Source organism: Pseudophryne corroboree, chromosome 5 (genome assembly GCF_028390025.1).
Source record: "Pseudophryne corroboree isolate aPseCor3 chromosome 5, aPseCor3.hap2, whole genome shotgun sequence".
Taxonomy (NCBI): domain Eukaryota; kingdom Metazoa; phylum Chordata; class Amphibia; order Anura; family Myobatrachidae; genus Pseudophryne; species Pseudophryne corroboree.
In genome coordinates this window covers 691,190,567-691,213,305 of record NC_086448.1, presented here as the reverse complement: position 1 = coordinate 691,213,305, position 22,739 = coordinate 691,190,567, and the positions used below count along the sequence as shown (strand labels likewise).

Genomic DNA, 22,739 nt, shown 5'->3' with positions numbered 1-22,739 from the left:
GATGGGGATATACTGGGGGGGGGGGGGGGAGGGGAAGGCATCCCTTGCTAAGGGGGTGCAACTCATGAATGAGGCCATTAGGGACGTTTTACACATTACAGACAAGATACCTGAACAGGTCGAGGAGGCTTACTTTACAGACCATAAGAAAGCCTCCCTTACATTCCCTGCGTCTAAGGAATTAAACGCATTGTTTGAAAAATCCTGGGAAAACCCAGAGAAAAAATTCCAGATCCTAAAGAGTGTTCTCGTTGCTTTTCCTTTCCCTGAAGAGAATAGGAAAAAGTGGGAAACCCCCCTATAGTAGACCCCTGGGTACAAGATATTGTGTCCCAGGGCTACAGACTGGAGTTTCAAGATCTCCCACCTCACAGATTTTTCAAATCAGGCTTACCAGCTTTGCAGACAGAAAGGGCTATCCTACAGGAAGCCATTCAAAAATTGGAAAAGGCAAATGTCATTGTTCCAGTTCCACCTTATCTGGAAACCAAGAGTTACTACTCAAACCTGTTTGTGGTACCGAAACTGGACGGTTCGGTCAGACCGATATTGAACCTGAAATCTTTAAACCCCTATTTGAGGGAATTCAAGTTCAAGATGGAGTCTCTGAGAGCGGTGATCTCAGGTCTGGAGGAGGGGGAATTTCTGGTATCCCTGGACATCAAAGATGCGTACCTCCACATTCCGATTTGGCTGCCTCACCAGGCTTATCTCAGATTTGCGCTGTTGGACTGTCACTATCAGTTCCAGGCACTGCCATTTGGCCTATCCACGGCACCGAGGGTGTTCACCAAGGTAATGGCAGAGATGAAGCTGCTCCTCCTCAAGCAGGGAGTGGACATAATTCCATATCTGGACGATCTACTGATAAAAGCGTCTTCCAGGGAAAAGTTGTTGCAGAACATTGCTCTCACTACTCAGGGATCATGGATGGATCCTGAATCTACCAAAGTCACATTTGGAGCCGACAAGGAGATTGTCTTTCAAGTGCAGAGGGTGTTTCTACTGGTGGAAAAGGCAGTGGTGATACAATCAATGGTCCAGGATGTCTTGAAGCCTGCCCGGGTATCGGTTCATCAGTGCATTCACCTGCTGGGGAAGATGGTTGTCTCTTACGAGGCTCTACAGTACGGAAGATTTCATGCACGGTCCTTCCAACTGGATCTCCTAGACAAGTGGTTGGGATCTCGCCTGCACATGCATCAGAGGATACGTCTGTTGCCGAAAGCCAGGATTTCCCTCCTGTGATGGCTACAAATGTCTCACCTTCTCGAGGGCCGCCGGTTCGGGATTCAGACCTGGATCCTTCTAACCATGGATGCAAGTCTCAGAGGTTGAGTCGCGGTCACCCAAGGGAAAACTTCCAAGGAAGATGGTCAAGTCTGGAATCCATCCTTCCGATAAACATTCTGGAACTAAGAGCCGTGTAAAACGGTCTTCTACAAGCGGCCCATCTTGAGCAAGATCAGTCCATTCAGGTGCAGTCAGACAATGTAACGACGGTGGCTTACATAAACCGACAAGGCGGAACGAAGAGCAGAGCTGCAATGGCAGAGGTGACAAAGATCCTCCTCTGGGCAGAAAAGCATGCGATGGCGCTGTCAGCAATCTTCATTCCGGGCGTGGACAACTGGGAAGCGGACTTCCTCAGCAGACACGATCTCCATCCAGGGGAGTGGGGCCTCCATCTGGAGGTGTTCGCAGAGGTGACAAGTCTTTGAGGGGTACCTCACATAGACATGATGGCATCCCACTTCAACATGAAGCTTCGCAGGTACTGTTCCAGGTCGCGACACCCACGGCAGTGGCGGACACACTGGTGACTCCGTGGGTGTTCAAGTCAGTGTATGTGTTCCCGCCACTTCCTCTCATCCCAAGGATTCTCAAACTTATAAAAAGATCAAGAGTTCAGGCGATCCTCATTGCTCCGGACTGGCCAACAAGGGCTTGGAACGCGGATCTTCTGGGGTTACTGCTCGAAGATCCGAGGCCTCTTCCTCTTCGAGAGGACCTTCTGCAACAGGGGCCGTTCGCTTATCAAGACTTACCACGGCTACGTTTGACGGTATGGAGGTTGAACGCCAGATTTTAGCTAGGAAAGTCATTCCGAATAAGGTTATTCCTACCCTGATACAGGCTAGGAAAGGAGTAACGTCTCAACATTACCATCGAATTTGGATAAAATGTATCTTGGTGTGAATCCAAGAAGTTTCCTACGGTGGAGTTTCAACTTGGGCGGTGTCTCCTCTTCCTGCAAGCGGGTGTGGATGTGGGCTTGCGTTTGGGCTCCATTAAAGTCCAGATTTTGGCCTTTGTCCATTTTTTTCCAGAAACAATTGGCTTCCCTCCCTGAGGTTCAGACTTTCTTGAAAAGGGTTCTGCACATCCAACTCCCCTATGTGCTTCCTACGGCACCTTGGGATCTTAACGTGGTGTTGCAGTTCCTGGAATCGGATTGGTTTGAGCCTTTACAGGAGGTTGAGGTCAAGTTTCTTACTTGGAAGGCTGTCACACTGTTGGCATTAGCATCTGCTAGACGTGTGTCAGAACTGGGGGCATTGTCCTGCAAGAGCCCCTCCTTAATTTTTCATGACGATAGAGCTGAGCTCAGGACGCGTCGGCAGTTTCTTCCGAAGGTTGTGTTGGCTTTTCATATCAACCTACCTATTGTGATGCCAGTGGCTACTGACTCCTCATTTACCTCAAAGTCCTTGGATGTTGTGAGGTCTTTAATGATTTATGTGAAGAGATCTTCTCGTCACAGAAAGTCGGACTCTCTGTTTGTCCTTTATGATCCCAACAAAATTGGGTATCCTTCTTCAACGCAGACGATTTCTCGCTGGATCAGGTTCACTATCCAGCATGCTTATTCTACAGTAGGATTGCCGTGTCCAAAATCTGTTAAATCCCACTCTACTCGTAAGGTGGGTTCTTCCTGGGCGGCTGCCCGGGGAGTCTCGGCTTTAGAGCTTTGCTGACCGGCTACTTGGTCAGGGTCGAACATGTTTGCTAAGTTCTACAGGTTCGATACTTTGACCAAACTTAAGGTCCTCAGAGGCCAATCTGTTCTGCAGGAGACTCTGCGCTCTCCCTCCCATTCTGGGAGCTTTGGTACATCCCCATGGTACTAATGTAGACCACAGCATCCTCTAGGACGTAAGAGAAAATAGGATTTTAATTACCTGCCGGTAAATCCTTTTTTCGAAGTCCAGAGAGGATGCTGGGCGCCCGCTCACCGCTTCGTTTTCCTGCAGTTGTTACTTGGTTCAGTACTGCCTTGTTACTTGGTTCAGTACTGCCTTGTTACTTGGTTCAGTAATGTTCAGCCGTTGCTGACTTAATTCAAGCTGGTTAGCTTGGTTTTCTGTTGTGATGTGTGAGCTGGTGTGAATCTCACCACTATCTGTGTAATTCCTTCTCTCGAAGTATGTCCGTCTCCTCGGGCACAGTTTCTAGACCGAGTCTGGTAGGAGGGGCATAGAGGGAGGAGCCAGCCCACACTATTAAACTCTTGTGCCCATGGCTCCCAAGGGACTTGTCTATACCCCATGGTACTAATGTGGACCCCAGCATCCTCTACGGACTACGAGAAAAGGATTTACTGGTAGGTAATTAAAATCTTATTCTACAGACTGCAGAGAGCTGGCAAGTTTGTCTAAGACTGCTACAGGTTTTGTAGAGGAAAGTGGAGGTTCATTTCTTTTTAATTGAATATGACTATCATTGGTGAGGCTTGACAATAATGACCTTATACAACCTTCAGCCCGTTTCAATAACCGATTTTTCTTCTGTCATGTCTTAATGGGTAGTCTGTAGAAAATACAAATACAGCTGACATTTCTAAATACTGTTGAAAAGAACAAAAAAAGTGTAATTTCTCCTTCATCCACTAAGGGACACTGGAGGATCTTTACGGTGGGGTATAGATGGTGGTCCAGTGGGAGCCTGGCACTTTAAATTGTTTAGAATAGTGACTGGCTCCTCCCCTCTATGCCCCCTCTTCCCACAGACCAGTTTGAGAAATGTGCCCGAGGGAGCCGGTCCTCTCTCTGGGCTTCTCCAGAGATTTTTTTTTTTTTTTACTATCTAAGAAGACTGAGACAGACAGGCAGCCTACTGCCCCTGTCTGTCTGCGCCGCTGGAGCTGACGGTGGGACTCTGGCACAGCTTTCTTTAGTCTGCAGCCAGAGCTCCTGGCTACTAGGACATCAGTCATGGAGGTAATTCCTAGTAGTTGAATGCAGCGTCCTGTTAGGTCCTCACAGCCTGTGCCCAGCCATTTCAGCTTGGCAGGGGTTGAGTATAGCCCGGAGCTCTGACTAGCAGAGTCTCCGGGATCAGTACTTCCTAGAGGGCACCCTCCCCTGCGCTAGTGCGGCGTCTGGCTACACGCCGCGGTACTACACCGCCGCAGCTGCACGTTAAACTTCTTGTGCAGGTTTAAAATTGGAGCAGGGGGGCGGAGCTTTGCTCCGGGTGGCTTCTCCTTCCCAACATTGCAGCGCCATTACAGGCTGGTTTCCTGTCCACGAGGCGACGGCCATCTTTTCACTCACCACGTAGGGACATCTAGTAGCGTGAGTTACGGGGGGAGATAGAGAAGGGTGTAAGTTTAGATCTATACAGAGACACCTGTTGTAGTTGCAGCGTTCTGTAGCTATTATAGGGCGGTTGTGACTGGCCCTCTCCTGTATGCTCTCCCTTCTCTAAAGATTTTTTCTGTTTATATTGTGTGTGTGTGGTCTGACTTTGACAGGATGACAGGCAGGAGCACTTCTTCAAAAGCTTCACAGAAGCTATATGCTTGTAAGAAGTTTTCAGCTAAATTCACACAACAGACTTTACAGCTTTGCCGAGCAGCTACTTGGTCGAGTTCAAACACTTTTGCTAAATTCTACAATTTTGATACCCTGGCTGATGAGGACCTCATGTTTGCTCAATCGGTTCTGCGGAGTCATCCGCACTCTCCCGCCCGGTTTGGAGCTTTGGTATAATTCCCATGGTCCTTACGGAGTCCCCAGCATCCTCTAGGACGTAAGAGAAAATAAGATTTTAAACCTACCGGTAAATCTTTTTCTCCTAGTCCGTAGAGTATGCTGGGCGCCCGTCCCAGTGCTGACATATTTCTGCATGACTTGTATATAGTTCTTGCTTACGTAAGGGTTATGTTACAGTTAAGATCAGTCGTTGACTGATACTGTTTGTTCATACTGTTAACTGGTTGCGTATATTCCAGGTTATACGGTGTGGATGGTATGAATCTTGCCCTTAGATTACCAAAATCCTTTCCTCGTACTGTCCGTCTCCTCTGGGCACAGTTTCTCTAACTGAGGTCTGGAGGAGGGGCATAGAGGGAGGAGCCAGTGCACACCCATTCTAAAGTTCTTTATAGTGCCCATGTCTCCTGCGGAGCCCGTCTATACCCCATGGTCCTTACAGAGTCCCCATCATCCTCTACGGACTAGGAGAAAAAGATTTACCGGTAGGTTTAAAATCTTATTTCTCTGACGTCCTAGTGGATGCTGGGGACTCCGTAAGGACCATGGGGAATAGACGGGCTCCGCAGGAGACTGGGCACTCTATAAGAAAGATTTGGTACTATCTGGTGTGCACTGGCTCCTCCCTCTATGCCCCTACTCCAGACCTCAGTTAGATTTCTGTGCCCGGCCCGAGCTGGTTGCACACTAGGAGCTCTCCTGAGCTTCTAGAAAGAAAGTTTAAATTAGGTTTTTTATTTTACAGTGAGACCTGCTGGCAACAGGCTCACTGCATCGAGGGACTAAGGGGAGAAGAAGCGAACCTACCTGCTTGCAACTAGCTTGGGCTTCTTAGGCTACTGGACACCATTAGCTCCAGAGGGATCGACCGCAGGACCCGTCCTTGGTGTTCGTTCCCGGAGCCGCGCCGCCGCCCCCCTTACAGAGCCAGAAGCATGAAGATGGTCCGGAAAATTGGCGGCAAAAGACTTCAGTCTTCACCAAGGTAGCGCACAGCACTGCAGCTGTGCGCCATTGCTCCTCATACACACTTCACACTCCGGTCACTGAGGGTGCAGGGCGCTGGGGGGGGGGCGCCCTGAGCAGCAATAATATCACCTTGGCTGGCAAAATAACCACAATATATAGCCCCAGAGGCTATATATGTGGTAATTACCCCTGCCAGAATACAGAAAAAAGCGGGAGAAAAGTCAGCCGAAAAAGGGGCGGAGCCATCTCCCTCAGCACACTGGCGCCATTATTCCCTCACAGTTCCGCTGGAAGGAAGCTCCCTGACTCTCCCCTGCAGTCTACACTACAGAAAGGGTAAAAAAGAGAGGGGGGCACTAAATTTGGGCGCAGTTTAATACAATAAGCAGCTGTAAAGGGTCATAATTCAGTTAGTCCCTGTATTATTATAGCGCTCTGGTGTGTGCTGGCATACTCTCTCTCTGTCTCCCCAAAGGGCTTTTGTGGGGTCCTGTCTCCTTTAAGAGCATTCCCTGTGTGTGTGCGGTGTGTCGGTACGGCTGTGTCGACATGTTTGATGAGGAGACTTATGTGGAGGCGGAGCAGATGCCTATAAATGTGTTGTCACCCCCTGCGGGGCAGACACCTGAGTGGATGGACTTATGGAAGGAATTACGTGCAAGTGTCGACTCCTTACATAAAAAATTTGACGACATGCCAAATGCGGGACAGCCGGCTTCTCAGCTCGTGCCTGCCCAGACGATTCTGAAACGACCACTACCTCCTGCCCTGAAACGACCACTACCTCAGATGGCAGACACAGATGTCGACACGGATACTGATGCAAGTGTCGACGACGATGAGTCAAATTTAATGTCCACTAGGGCCATTTGTGGCATGATTGAGGCAATGAAAGAGGTATTACACCTTTCTGATATAAACCCAGGTACCTCTAAAAAGGGTATTATGTTTGGGGAGAAAAAACTACCAGTAGTTTTTCCCCCATCTGAGGAATTGAATGATGTGTGTGAAGAAGCGTGGGCTTTCCCCGATAAAAAATTGGTGATTTCAAAAAAATTACTAATGGCGTTCCCTTTCTCGCCAGAGGATAGGTCACGTTGGGAAACTCCCCCTAGGGTGGATAAAGCGCTCACACGTTTGTCTAAAAAGGTGGCACTACCGTCTCCGGATACGGCCGCCCTAAAGGAACCTGCTGATAGAAAGCAGGAGGCTATCCTAAAATCTATATACACACACACTGGTGTTATACTGAGACCAGCTATTGCTTCAGCCTGGATGTGCAGTGCTGCTGCTGCTTGGTCAGATTCCCTGTCGGAAAATATTGACACCCTAGACAGAGACACTATATTGCTAACCATAGAGCATATAAAAGACTCAGTCTTATACATGAGAGATGCACAGAGGGAGATCTGCCGGCTGGCATCTAGAATAAGTGCATTGTCCATTTCTGCTAGGAAAGGCTTATGGACTCGGCAGTGGACAGGAGATGCAGATTCTAAAAGGCACATGGAAGTTTTGCCTTATAAGGGTGAGGAGTTATTCGGGGACGGTCTCTCAGACCTTGTTTCCACAGCAACAGCTGGGATGTCTGCATTTTTGCCCCATGTTCCCTCACAGCCTAAGAAAGCACCGTATTACCAAGTACAGTCCTTTCGACCCCAGAAAAACAGGCGGGGAAAAGGCGGGTCCTTTCTGTCTAGAGGCAGAGGAAGGGGGAAAAAGCTGCAACACACAGCAGGTTCCCAGGACCAAAAGTCCTCCCCCGCTTCTTCCAAATCCGCCGCATGACGGTGGGGCTCCACAGGCGGAGCCAGGTACGGTGGGGGGCCGCCTCAAGAATTTCAGCGATCAGTGGGCTCGCTCACGGGTGGACCCCTGGATCCTTCAAGTAGTATCTCAGGGGTACAAGCTGGAATTCGAGGCGCCTCCCCCCCGCCGTTTCCTCAAATCGGCCTTACCGACGACTCCCTCGGGCAGGGAGGCTGTGCTAGAGGCCATTCACAAGCTGTATTCCCAGCAGGTGATAGTCAAGGTACCCCTACTTCAACAAGGCCGGGGCTACTATTCCACACTGTTTGTGGTACCGAAACCAGACGGTTCGGTGAGACCCATTTTAAATTTGAAATCCTTGAACACTTACATAACAAAATTCAAGTTCAAGATGGAATCGCTCAGGGCGGTTATTGCAAGCCTGGACGAGGGGGATTACATGGTATAAAAGGAAAGGGAAGAATTGGACTTTGGGTGGCGCACTCAGACAAATGTGTTTAGTAAAATTTAACTTTTATTAGTATTATTGGTTAAAAGGCCAAGTACTGTGAAATATTAAAATATTGAAGACAAATGTGAGACAGAGTGTAACATGTAATATTAAAAACCCACACTCTCAAAACCCACTGTGCTATGCTATGTCTTGTATCTATATATAATTATTTTGAATATATTCCAGGTTCTATGACCTTTTCTATTAAGGATTTGAAACTGTCAGAATGTACTCTCTTTATTAAGTTGACCGTAAATTGAGCCTGAATTGTATGTCAGAAATAGTGTTTGTTGGTTTCTATAAAACCAGTATACCAAAACTGATCTGCCAGATACCACTTGAGATCCGTAATACCACCTTTGTAATCCTTAAGTCCTTATTACCGGGTGGTTAAATCCTGCCGTGTATGTATTAATGGTATATCGTCTGATGAAATCACCGTACAATACTTCCTAGGAGACAGGAATCCTCGCTCTCAGTCTCAGCTGTCAGCGTGACTGTATTTAGTCAATAATCCACAATTATCCACTTTGCGCTCTCAGTCTAAGCTGTCAGCATTAGTGAATATTTTTATATCTATTGTGTTTGCTTAACTGCAAATATTCATATCAAGTATTGTGGTTTTTTATACTTAGGAGCCTGTTTCACACTGATGCACTTGTGTAGTAATATTCAGAAAACTTCCTAGAAATTTTCTAGTGTCTTTTTTAGGCTTGTGCTCTCAGTTCTATGCTGTCAGCACACCAATTAGCATCGTAGGATATATTGTATTCACAAATTATATCTCATACATTTTTGGGATTGGTTTTATTTATCTCAAGCAGGTCAGTATTAATCATGTATTATACATCAGGCAGGTCCATATGACCCATTGTTCGCATTATGTTAATTCAAATACCCCTATAAGCCTTGTCTGATGTGCAAATTCTTTGTGCTGCCTGCCAGTAGGTGTAGTACTATTCCACCCAAGGTTGGGGTCTCTATTAGAATTTAATTAGCAGTGGCAGTCTTATTTCAGTATGTATTATAGCTGGGAATTATGTATGATTCCCAGATATAATTTGCATTGTATTATCCTTCTCAGGCACCGAGGAAACTAAGTGCTACCTTATAAAGGATACAGTTGCTAAAATGTTGCAAAAGATTGCTTCTTATTGCATAGAAGCTACCGTGCTGTGAGTTCTTATCAGAGCCTGGTAGCTGTGCTATTGCTACAAATCTGAGTGAATCATATGTTTCCCTAAAGTTGATACAATTATATACTGTGGCACATTGATATTGTTGCACTTCAGCTGTTTATCTAAATGTAACAGTAGTAAATAGGTTGGGTATCACTCTGATTTTGCTTTCAGCTGGTAGTGTGATTATATTATATGCACAGATTGCATCTTATTGCATTGAAGCTACCGTGCTGTAAGTTCTTGTCAGAGCCTGGTAGTTGTGCTATTGCTACAGATCTGAGTGAATCATATGTTTCCCTAAAGTTGATACAATTATCTACTATGGCACATTGATATTGTTACACTTCAGCTGTTTATCAAAATGTAACAGTAGTAAATAGGCTGGGTATCACTCCGATTTTGCTTTCAGCTGGTAGTGTAATTATATTATATGCACACCTGGGAATTTAAACATGCAAATTGTTGACTGCAAATAGGTCTATAAATTTGAGAGGTTGTGAGCTGTTAATATGTTGCTATCTGCCGGCTGGTCTACACAAAATACTAACTAACAACCATTGGTATTGCTAGCTAAACTAATCTATACACATTTCTGACATACTGGTCTAACTTTTTCTGTGTGATTGACTAGCTACAGGCTAATGGGTACGTGTTGTTGGCTGCAGGTTAATAAGCACACATAGCTGGCTGCGGACTTCTCATTACACATACTGAGTGAAGCTGTACATTCTCCTCATTCTAAACTAATCGTTCCACATTCTGACTATTGCTTCTAACTAAGACACGCACATGGGTTTAGCACATGGGGAGAGCGTGATACGCCGACGCGCGTTTCACAGTTTAGGTTTCGTCAGGGCTAACCCGAACGCCTACCCTGCTGAGAATATCTTTGTTAATCCGCGCCAATCACGGAGCGGAATACATGTCATGTGACGGATTCAGCCTATCACCCTGCCACTGTATAATTCACAGTCTGGCAGAACGGCTTGTCTGATCATGTGACTAAAGCGAGTCACACAGGATTCGGAACTCCTAGTACTAGAGGGAGAAATAGATGCTATTTATATGTCTGCTACGATGTGCTGCGTTCTCTGTCATGGAACCGAAGCCTCGTAGTTGTCCCTACTATATAAATGTATTTGATACCATTAATTTCCAGATAGTATACGACCCATCATAAATAAATTTATATATTCAAATTATGTATTCATGGTCTAATTTTCGTATTTTATACTTTTTACATGACTGTGTGAATAAAATCCAACAAAATAAAGTGAAAGTGACAATAAACTTATATTTTTACATAGTGAACTAAAATCAACCTGAAAAAATAGTCAATAAAAAATATATAAAAAAGTAAAAAGGTGTAATGCTTATTATTTGGAGTGACTTAATAGTGAATTTTAGGACAGTTATACTGTGAACTGAAAAATTCGCAGGTGTGTTCCATCAAATTAATTATATGGACTGTGATCATATTGTGTACTGTGTGATCGTGGTACCTTAATTTAGGTATTGAGTGATATGGGTTCACTACGGCTGGCCGGTGGTCGGGCTCCCGGCGACCAGCATCCCGGCGCCGGGAGCCCGACCGCCGGCTTACCGACAGCTTGGCGAGTGCAAATGAGCCCCTTGCGGGCTCGCTGCGCTCGCCACGCTACGGGCACGGTGGCGCGCTACGCGCGCCACACTATTTTATTCTCCCTCTATGGGGGTCGTGGACCCCCACGAGGGAAAATAAGTGTCGGTATGCCGGCTGTCGGGCTCCCGGCGCCGGTATACTGAGCGCCGGGAGCCCGACCGCCGGCAAACAGAAGACCACCCGAGTGATATATGTGACTTCATGTGATTAAATAAAAACATGTGAGATAAGTGTCTTTGTGACCGTAATTTGTAATTTTTTTATACCAACACATAACCATTATGATAAAGTACTGTTTATTCTTCATATAGTGTAAATAGGCATGACCTATTTTTAATATATAAAATTAATAAAAAGGAAATACCTGGTATCAAGAGAATCACCTGATTATCCAGTGATAAGTATCATTGATCTATTATTCTCCTTCATAGGATATGTACCTCATATTATCATTTGCTGATAACTCCTACTATTTACTTATTCCCCTTATAATCATGAGTAGGGATATAATTAAGTGCCTTATGATTCTCCTTTTTAATTATAGATTATAATTTGTATAGTTTTCACTCATTTGATCAATTAATTGATCTATTCTCTCTCCAATGTTTTTATAGGGTTCATCTCGTCCAATCCTGTGGTAAGTATATAGTCATCAGACATGATTATTGATTTGGATTTCATCCTGATAATTCTGTAATTTCATTAGGAGCCTGCTCAGGTTCCCTGTATTTTTACCAATATCCAGAGATTGTCTGTATTGATCAATGTTTAATAGTATCATATTTTGTTACAGACATTTTTATTAAAGGTTATAGATACAACACTTGATATGTTATATCAAATAGTATAGGCAAAGCTGGGTGTCCTGTTGTCTTAATGTATACATAGATCCACTAAAGACTCCTGGTTGAAATGATGGGGGAAAGAAACATAAAACATGATAATAGTCTTAAATTCGTTTCCTGGGAGTAAAATACTCTTTATAGGAACGGGAGATAGCTGTTATATTCGTTTAGCCCCACTGGTTGCAAGCTACCCATTAGAAAAATGAGTTTTGTCTCCAATCTTAGCAATTCATTGTCAATGTTGCCCCCTCTAATGCCCAACTGAATTTGCTGCATACCATATGCTTTCAAATCCGCCGCATGACGGTGGGGCTCCACAGGCGGAGCCAGGTACGGTGGGGGGCCGCCTCAAGAATTTCAGCGATCAGTGGGCTCGCTCACGGGTGGACCCCTGGATCCTTCAAGTAGTATCTCAGGGGTACAAGCTGGAATTCGAGGCGCCTCCCCCCCGCCGTTTCCTCAAATCGGCCTTACCGACGACTCCCTCGGGCAGGGAGGCTGTGCTAGAGGCCATTCACAAGCTGTATTCCCAGCAGGTGATAGTCAAGGTACCCCTACTTCAACAAGGCCGGGGCTACTATTCCACACTGTTTGTGGTACCGAAACCAGACGGTTCGGTGAGACCCATTTTAAATTTGAAATCCTTGAACACTTACATAACAAAATTCAAGTTCAAGATGGAATCGCTCAGGGCGGTTATTGCAAGCCTGGACGAGGGGGATTACATGGTATCCCTGGACATCAAGGATGCTTACCTGCATGTCCCCATTTACCTTCCTCACCAGGAGTACCTCAGATTTGTGGTACAGGATTGCCATTACCAATTCCAGACACTACCGTTTGGACTGTCCACGGCACCGAGGGTGTTTACCAAAGTAATGGCAGAAATGATGATACTCCTTCGAAAAAAGGGAGTTTTGATTATCCCGTACTTGGACGATCTCCTTATAAAGGCGAGGTCCAGGGAGCAGTTACTGGGCGGAGTAGCACTATCTCGGGAAGTGCTACAACAGCATGGCTGGATTCTAAACATTCCAAAGTCACAACTGGTTCCTTCCACTCGCTTACTGTTCCTGGGGATGATTTTGGACACAGAACTGAAAAAAGTGTTTCTCCCGCAGGAGAAAGCCAAGGAGCTGTCATCTCTAGTCAGAGACCTCCTAAAACCGAAACGGGTTTCGGTGCATCACTGCCCACGAGTCCTGGGAAAAATGGTGGCTTCATACGAAGCTATTCCATTCGGCAGGTTCCATGCGAGGACCTTCCAGTGGGACCTCTTGGACAAGTGGTCGGGATCGCATCTTCTGATGCATCAACGGATAACCCTGTCTACAAGGACCAGGGTGTCTCTACTGTGGTGGCTGCAGAGTGCTCATCTTCTAGAGGGCCGCAGTTTCGGCATACAGGACTGGGTCCTGGTGACCACGGATGCCAGCCTTCGAGGCTGGGGAGCAGTCACACAGGGAAGAAACTTCCAAGGACTATGGTCAAGTCAGGAGACTTCCCTACACATAAATATTCTGGAACTGAGGGCCATTTACAATGCCCTAAGTCAGGCAAAAACCCCTGCTTCAAAACCAGCCGGTACTGATCCAGTCAGACAACATCACGGCAGTCGCCCATGTGAACCGACAGGGCGGCACAAGAAGCAGGGTGGCGATGGCAGAAGCCACAAGGATTCTCCGATGGGCGGAAAATCACGTCTTAGCACTGTCAGCAGTGTTCATTCCGGGAGTGGACAACTGGGAAGCAGACTTTCTCAGCAGACAATGGCGTCCCGCCTCAACAAAAAGCTAAAGAGATATTGCGCCAGGTCAAGGGACCCTCAGGCGATAGCTGTGGACGCTCTAGTGACACCGTGGGTGTACCAGTCGGTTTATGTGTTCCCTCCTCTGCCTCTCATACCAAAGGTACTGAGAATAATAAGAAGGCGAGGAGTAAGAACGATACTCGTGGTTCCGGATTGGCCAAGAAGGGCTTGGTACCCAGAACTTCAAGAAATGATATCAGAGGACCCATGGCCTCTACCGCTCAGACAGGATCTGCTACAGCAGGGGCCCTGTCTGTTCCAAGACTTACCGCGGCTGCATTTGACGGCATGGCGGTTGAATTCCGGATCCTAAAGGAAAAGGGCATTCCGGAGGAAGTCATTCCTACGCTGATAAAAGCCAGGAAAGAAGTAACCGCGAACCATTATCACCGTATTTGGCGAAAATATGTTGCGTGGTGTGAGGCCAGGAAGGCCCCAACAGAGGAATTTCAGCTGGGTCGGTTTCTGCACTTCCTACAGTCGGGAGTGACTATGGGCCTAAAATTGGGTTCCATTAAGGTCCAGATTTCGGCCCTGTCGATTTTCTTCCAGAAAGAACTGGCTTCACTGCCTGAAGTTCAGACTTTTGTAAAGGGAGTGCTTCATATTCAGCCCCCTTTTGTGCCTCCCGTGGCACCTTGGGATCTCAATGTGGTGTTGAGTTTCCTAAAATCACATTGGTTTGAACCACTTAAAACTGTGGATCTGAAATATCTCACGTGGAAAGTGGTCATGTTATTGGCCTTGGCTTCGGCCAGGCGTGTGTCAGAATTGGCGGCTTTGTCTTGTAAAAGCCCTTATCTGATTTTCCATATGGATAGGGCAGAATTGAGGACTCGTCCCCAGTTTCTCCCTAAGGTGGTATCTGCTTTTCACTTGAACCAACCTATTGTGGTGCCTGCGGCTACTAGGGACTTGGAGGATTCCAAGTTACTGGATGTAGTCAGGGCCTTGAAACTTTGTTTCCAGGACGGCTGGAGTCAGGAAGACTGACTCGCTTTTTGTCCTGTATGCACCCAACAAGATAGGTGCTCCTGCTTCTAAGCAGACTATTGCTCGCTGGATTTGTAGCACAATTCAGCTGGCGCATTCTGCGGCTGGATTGCCGCATCCTAAATCAGTGAAAGCCCATTCCACGAGGAAAGTGGGCTCATCTTGGGCGGCTGCCCGAGGGGTCTCGGCTTTACAACTTTGCCGAGCTGCAACTTGGTCAGGGGCAAACACGTTTGCTAAATTCTACAAATTTGATACCCTGGCTGAGGAGGACCTTGAGTTCTCTCATTCGGTGCTGCAGAGTCATCCGCACTCTCCCGCCCGTTTGGGAGCTTTGGTATAATCCCCATGGTCCTTACGGAGTCCCCAGCATCCACTAGGACGTCAGAGAAAATAAGATTTTACTCACCGGTAAATCTATTTCTCGTAGTCCGTAGTGGATGCTGGGCGCCCATCCCAAGTGCGGATTGTCTGCAATACTTGTATATAGTTATTGCCTAACTAAAGGGTTATTGTTGAGCCATCTGTTGAGAGGCTCTGTTATATTTCATACTGTTAACTGGGTATAGTATCACGAGTTATACGGTGTGATTGGTGTGGCTGGTAGGAGTCTTACCCGGGATTCAAAATCCTTCCTTCTTGTGTCAGCTCTTCCGGGCACAGTATCCTAACTGAGGTCTGGAGGAGGGGCATAGAGGGAGGAGCCAGTGCACACCAGATAGTACCAAATCTTTCTTATAGAGTGCCCAGTCTCCTGCGGAGCCCGTCTATTCCCCATGGTCCTTACGGAGTCCCCAGCATCCACTACGGACTACGAGAAATAGATTTACCGGTGAGTAAAATCTTATTTTTTTCCTAACTTGGACGATCCGCTCCTAAGGTCCCTGTTAGAAGAGAAATTAATAAACGACCTGAGCATAGCCCAAGCCTTTCTCATGAGACACGGTTGGATCATCACTGTCCAAAAATCTCACTTGCAACCAACACAGCGGCTTCAGTTCCTAGGTATGATCATGGACACTGTGCAGCAGAGGATTTATCCCTCCTATGGGCCGAAAGGTATGCGGTAGCAATATCGTCGGTGTTCATACCAGGAGTGGAAAATTGGGAAGCCGATTACTTACAGTTGTGCTCATAAGTTTACATATCAGATTTTTTCATTTTCTGGCCATTTGTCAGAGAATATGAATGATAACTCACAAACTTTTCTTTCACTCATGGTTAGTGGTTGGGTGAAGCCATTTATTGTCAAACAACTGTTTACTCTTTTTAAATCATAATGACAACAGAAAACTACCCAAATGACCCTGATCAAAAGTTTACATACCCCAGTTCTTAATACCGTGTATTGCCCCCTTTAACATCAATGACAGCTTGAAGTCTTTTGTGGTAGTTGTGGATGAGGATCTTTATTTTCTCAGATGGTAAAGCTGCCCATTCTTCTTGGCAAAAAGCCTCCAGTTCCTGTAAATTCTTGGGCTGTATTGCATGAACTGCACGTTTGAGATCTCCCCAGAGTGGCTCAATGATATTGAGGTCAGGAGACTGAGATGGCCACTCCAGAACCTTCACTTTATTCTGCTGTAGCCAGTGACAGTTCGACTTGGCCTTGTGTTTTGGATCATTGTCATGTTGGAACGTCCAAGTACGTCCCATGTGCAGCTACTGGGCTGATGAGTGCAAATTTTCCTCCAGTATTTTCTGATAACATGCTGAATTTATCTTGCCATCAATTTTGACCAAGTTTCCAGTGCCTTTTTAGCTCACACATCCCCAAACATCAGCGATCCACCTCCGTGTTTCACAGTAGGAATGGTGTACCTTTCATCATAGGCCTTGTTGACTCCTCTCCAAATGTAACGTTTATGGTTGTGGCCAAAAAGTTCAATTTTGGTCTCATCTCTCCAAATGACTTTGTTCCAGAAGTTTTGAGGCTTGTCTCTGTGCTGTTTGGAGTATTGTAAGCGGGATGCTTTGTGGCATTTGCGTAGTAATGGCTTTCTTCTGGCGACTCGACCATGCAGCCCATTTTTCTTCAAATGCCTCCTTATTGTGCATCTTGAAACAACCACACCACTTTTTTCCAGAGAGTCTAGTATTTCAGCTGAAGTTATTTGTGGATTTTTCTTTGCATCCCGAACAATTTCCTGGCAGTTGTGGCTGAAATTTTGTTGGTCTACCTGACCGTGATTTGGTTTCCACAGAATCCCTCATTTTCCATTTCTTAATTAGAGTTTGAACACTGCTGATTGGCATTCTCAATTGCTTGGATATCTTTTTATATCCCTTTCCTGTTTTATACAGTTCAATTACCTTTTCCCCGCAGATCCTTTGACAATTCTTTTGCCTTCCCTATGACTCATAATCCAGACACGTCAGTGCAGCACTGGATGAAAGATGCAAGGGTCTTTCAGGAGTCCAGAAACTCACTGATCTTTTGTACACACGCACTGATTACAAGCAAACAGATCACAGGTGAGGATGGTTACCTTTAGTAGCCATTCAAACCTGTTTGTGGCAACTTGTGTGCATGTTATCAGGCCAAAATCTCCAGGGTATGTAAACTTTTGATCAGGGTCATTTGTAGTTTCTGTTGTCATTATGATTTGTAAAAGAGTAAACACAGTTGTTTGACAATAAATGGCTTCACCCAACCACTAACCATGAGTGAAAGAAACGTTTGTGAGTTATCATTCATATTCTCTTGACAAATGGCCAGAAAATCACAAATTCTGCTAGGGTATGTAAATTTATGAGCACAACTGTAAGTCATCAGGATATGCATCCGGGCAAATAGGAATTGCATCCTCAAGTTTTTCAGCGGCTGGTAAATCGATGGGGACTTCTGCAGATAGATCTCATGGCGCCCAGAAGGCACCACAAACTTCCTTGGTATCTCGCACCAGGGATCCCACGGCAGAAGCGGTGGATGCACTGACTGGAATTTCCAGTTTGTGTATCTTTTTCCTCCGTTTCCGCTGTTACTGTGTCTACTCAAACGGATCAAATGAGAAGGGGTCAGGGTCCTACTCGTGGCACCAGACTGGCCTTTAAGAACGTGGTACAGCGACCTACATTACTTACTATTAGACGACCCTTGGCCTATACCTCTACGACAAGATCTACTAATGCAGGGACCTTTCGTTTATCCAAACTTACAGCGGCTACGTTTGACGGCGTGGCTGTTGAAAGGGTAATCTTAAAACAAAAAAGAATTACATCACTAGTTATCCCTACAATGCTGCGTGCTAGAAAAGAGGTCACTTCAAAGCACTATTACCGCATATGGAAGGTCTACATCTCTTGGTGTGAGCAGCGTTAGTTTTCTGCTACTTCTTTTGCATTGGCTAAGCGTCTCCTTTTCCTCCAGGCTGGTTTCTCTGCTGGGTTGAGTATTGGATCACTCAGGGTTCAGGTTTCTGCCTTTTTTCCAGAAAAAAATTGACCTTACTCCCAGAAGTACAGACCTTCCTTCAGGGAGTTATCCGCCTTAAACCTCCATTTCTCTAACGTCCTAAGTGGATGCTGGGGACTCCGTCAGGACCATGGGGTTTAGCGGCTCCGCAGGAGACAGGGCACAATAATAAAAGCTTTAGGATCAGGTGGTGTGCACTGGCTCCTCCCCCCATGACCCTCCTCCAAGCCTCAGTTAGATTTTTGTGCCCGGCCGAGAAGGGTGCAATCTAGGTGGCTCTCCTGAGCTGCTTAGAATAAAAGTTTAAGTTAGGTTTTTTATTTTCAGTGAGTCCTGCTGGCAACAGGCTCACTGCTACGAGGGACTTAGGGGAGAGAAGTAAACTCACCTGCGTGCAGGATGGATTTGCTTCTTAGGCTACTGGACACCATTAGCTCCAGAGGGAGTCGGAACACAGGTCTCACCCTGGGGTTCGTCCCGGAGCCGTGCCGCCGACCCCCCTTGCAGATGCCGAAGTTGAAGAGGTCCAGAGGTCCAGAAACAGGCGGCAGAAGACTTTCAGTCTTCATAAGGTAGCGCACAGCACTGCAGCTGTGCGCCATTGTTGTCAGCACACTTCATACCAGCGGTCACTGAGGGTGCAGGGCGCTGGGGGGGGCGCCCTGGGCAGCAATGTATTATACCTTTTTTATGGCTAAAATACATCACATATAGCCCTTGAGGCTATATGGATGTATTTAACCCCTGCCAGATCTCACAAACTCCGGGAGAAGAGCCCGCCGTTTTAGGGGGCGGGGCCTATTCTCCTCAGCACACGGCGCCATTTTCCTGCTCAGCTCTGCTGTGAGGAAGGCTCCCAGGCTCTCCCCTGCACTGCACTACAGAAACAGGGTTAAAACAGAGAGGGGGGGCACTTATTTGGCGATATGATTACATATGTGAAAATGCTATAAGGGAAAACACTTGTATAAGGGGTTGTCCCTGTATAATTATAGCGTTTTTGGTGTGTGCTGGCAAACTCTCCCTCTGTCTCCCCAAAGGGCTAGTGGGGTCCTGTCCTCTATCAGAGCATTCCCTGTGTGTGTGCTGTGTGTCGGTACGTGTGTGTCGACATGTATGAGGACGATGTTGGTGAGGAGGCGGAGCAAATTGCCTGTATTGGTGATGTCACTCTCTAGGGAGTCGACACCGGAATGGATGGCTTATTTAGGAATTACGTGATAATGTCAACACGATGCAAGGTCGGTTGACGACATGAGACGGCCGGCAAACAAATTAGTACCTGTCCAGGCGTCTCAGACACCGTCAGGGGCTTGTAAAAACGCCCATTTACCTCAGTTGGTCGTCACAGACACGGACACTGACTTCAGTGTCGACGGTGAAGAAACAAACGTATTTTCCTTTAGGGCCACACGTTACATGTTAAGGGCAATGAAGGAGGTGTTACATATTTCTGATACTACAAGTACCACAAATAAGGGTATTATGTAGGGTGGGAATAATCTACTTGTAGTTTTTCCTGAATCAGATAAATTAAAGTGTGTGATGATACGTGGGTTTCCTCCGATAGAAAATTATTGGAGGTATACCCTTTCCCGCCAGAAGTGAGGGCGAGTTGGGAAACACACCTTAGGGTGGATAAGGCGCTCACACGCTTATAAAAACAAGTGGCGTTACCGTCTCCAGATACGGCCGCCCTCAAGGAGCCAGCTGATAGGAAGCTGAAAAATATCCTAAAAAGTATATACACACATACTGGTGTTATACTACGACCAGCAATCGCCTCAGCCTGGATGTGCAGCGCTGGGGGGGCTTGGTCGGATTTCCTGACTGAAAATATTGATACCCTTGACAGGAACAATATTTTATTGACTATAGAGCATTTTAAGGATGCATTTCTATATATGCGAGATGCGCAGAGGGATATTTGCATTCTGGCATCAAGAGTAGATGTGATGTCCATATCTGCCAGACGATGTTTATAGACACGACAGTGGTCAGGTGATGCAGATTCCAGACGGCACATGGAAGTATTGCCGTATAAAGGGGCGGTCCATCGGACCTGGTGGCCATGGCAACAGCTGGAAAATCCACTTTTGTTACCCCAAGTCACATCTCAGCAGAAAAGGACACAGTCTTTTCAGTCTCAGTCCTTTCGTACCCATAAAGGCAGGCGGGCAAAAGGCCAGTCATATCTGCCCAGGGTTAGAGGAAAGGGAAGAAGACTGCAGCAGGCAGCCCATTCCCAGGAACAGAAGTCCTCCACAGCTTCTGCCAAGTCCGCAGCATGACGCTGGGGCCATACAAGCGGACTCAGGTGCGGTGGGGGGTCATCTCAAGAGTTTCAGCACGCAGTGGGCTCACTCGCAAGTGGACTCCTGGATCCTACACGTAGTATCCCAGGTGTACATTGGAAATTCGAGACGTCTTCCCCTCACAAGTTCCTGAAGTCTGCTTTACCAACGTCTCCCTCCGACAGGGAGGCAGTATTGGGAAAAAATTCACAGGCTGTATTCCCAGCAGGTGATAATCAAAGTACCCCTCCTACAACAAGGGAAGGGGTATTATTCCACACTATATTGTGGTACTGAAGCCAAACGGCTCGGTGAGATCTAAAAGATTTGAACAATTACATACAAGGGTTCAAATCAAGATGGAGTCACTCAGAGCAGTGATAGCGAACCTGGACGATATGGTGTCACTGGATATCAGGGACGCTTACCTACATGTCCAAATTTTGCCCTTCTCACCAAGGGTATCTCAGGTTCGTGGTACAGAACTGTCACTATCAGTTCAGACGCTGCCGTTTGGATTGTCCACGGCACCCCGGGTCTTTACCATGGTAATGGCCGAAATGATGATTCTTCCTAAAAGAAATATGGACGCTTTCCTGATAAGGGCAAGGTCCAGAAAACAGTTGGCGGTCGGAGTAGCACTATCTCAAGTAGTTCTACGACAGCACGAGTGGATTCTAAATATTCCAAAATCGCAGCTTTTTCCGACGACACGTCTAATGTTCCTAGGAATGATTCTGGACACAGTCCAGAAAAGGATGTTTTCTCCCGGAGAAGAAGGCCAGGGAGTTATCCGAGCTAGTCAGGAACCTCCTAAAACCAGGAAAAGTATCAGTGCATCATTGCACAAGGGTCCTGTGAAAAATGGTGGTTTCTTACAAAGCGATCCCATTCGGTAGATTTCACGCAAGAACCTTTCAGTGGAATCTGCTGGGAAAATGGTCCGGATCGCATCTTCAGATGCATCAGCGGATAACCCTGTCTCCAAGGACAAGGGTGTTTTCTTCTGCGGTGGCTGCAGAGTGCTCATCTATGAAAGGGCCGCAGATTCGACATTCAGGACTGGGTCCTGGTGACCACGGATGCCAGCCTGAGTGGCTGGGGAGCAGTCACACAAGGAAAAAATTTCCAGGGAGTGTGATCAAGTCTGGAGACTTCTCTCCACATAAATATACTGGAGCTAAGGGCAATTTACAAGGCTCTAAGCTTAGCAAGACCTCTGCTTCAAGGTCAGCCGGTATTGATCCAATGGGACAACATCACGGCAGTCGCCCACGTAAACAGACAGGGCGGCACATGAAGCAGGAGGGAAATGGCAGAAACTGCAAGGATTCTTCGCTGGGCGAAAAATCATGTGATAACACTCTCAGCAGTGTTAATTCCGGGAGTGGTAAACTGGGAAGCAGACTTCCTCAGCAGGCATAACCTCCACCCGGGAGAGTGGGGACTTCAGCGGGAAGTCTTCCACATGATTGTAAACCGTTGGGAAAAACCAAAGGTGGACATGATGGCGTCCCGCCTGAACAAAAAACTAGACAGATATTGCGCCAGGTCAAGGGACCCTCAGGCAATAGCGGTGGACGCTCTGGTAACACTGTGGGTGTACCAGTCAGGGTATGTGTTCCCTCCTATGCATCTCATACCAAAAGTACTGAGAATCATAAGAAGGAGATGAGTAAGAACGATACTCGTGGTTCCGGATGGGTCAAGAAGGACTTGGTACCCGGAACTTCAAGAGATGCTCACGGAAGAACCGTGGCCTCTACCTTTAAGAGAGGACCTGCTCCAGCAGGGGCCTTGTCTGTTCCAAGACTTACCGCGGCTGCGTTTGACGGCATGGCAGTTGAACGCCGGATCCTGAAAGGGCATTCCAGATGAAGTCATCCCTACCCTGGTCGAAGCCAGGAAGGATGTAACCGCAAAACATTTTCACCGCATTTGGCGAAAATATGTTGCGTGGTGTGAGGCCAAGAAGGTCCCTACAGAGGAATTCCAACTGGGTCGTTTCCTACATTTCCTGAAAACAGGACTGTCTATGGGCCTAAAATTAGGGTCCATTAAGGTTCAAATTTCGACCCTGTCGAATTTCTTCCAGAAAGAACTGGCTTCAGTGCCTGAAGTTCAGACGTTTGTAAAAGGGGTACTGCATATACAGCCTCCTTTTGTGCCCCCAGTGGCACCTTGGGATCTCAATGTTGTTTTGAGTTTCCTAAAGTCACATTGGTTTGATCCACTCACCACTGTGGAATTAAAATATTTCACATGGAAGGTGAAGATTCTATTAGCCCTGGCTTCAGCCAGGCGTGTGTCAGAATGGGCGGCTTTATCAT

General features: G+C 46.7%; 1 protein-coding gene across 7 annotated transcripts in view; it reads left to right on the top strand.

Annotated features, from left to right (window-relative positions):
- The window catches only part of ARMC1 (armadillo repeat containing 1), a 156,968-nt gene that overhangs the window by 4,698 nt on the left and 129,531 nt on the right, over positions 1-22,739 (top strand). For 5 of the 7 annotated variants that reach the window (XM_063923795.1, XM_063923800.1, XM_063923799.1 and 2 more), the window contains exon 2: positions 11,667-11,689. The exons of the other annotated variants lie outside the window; for them this stretch is intronic. The gene's annotated coding sequence lies outside the window, so the exon portion shown is untranslated. The remainder of the gene's footprint in view (positions 1-11,666; positions 11,690-22,739) is intronic. 7 annotated transcript variants of the gene reach the window in all.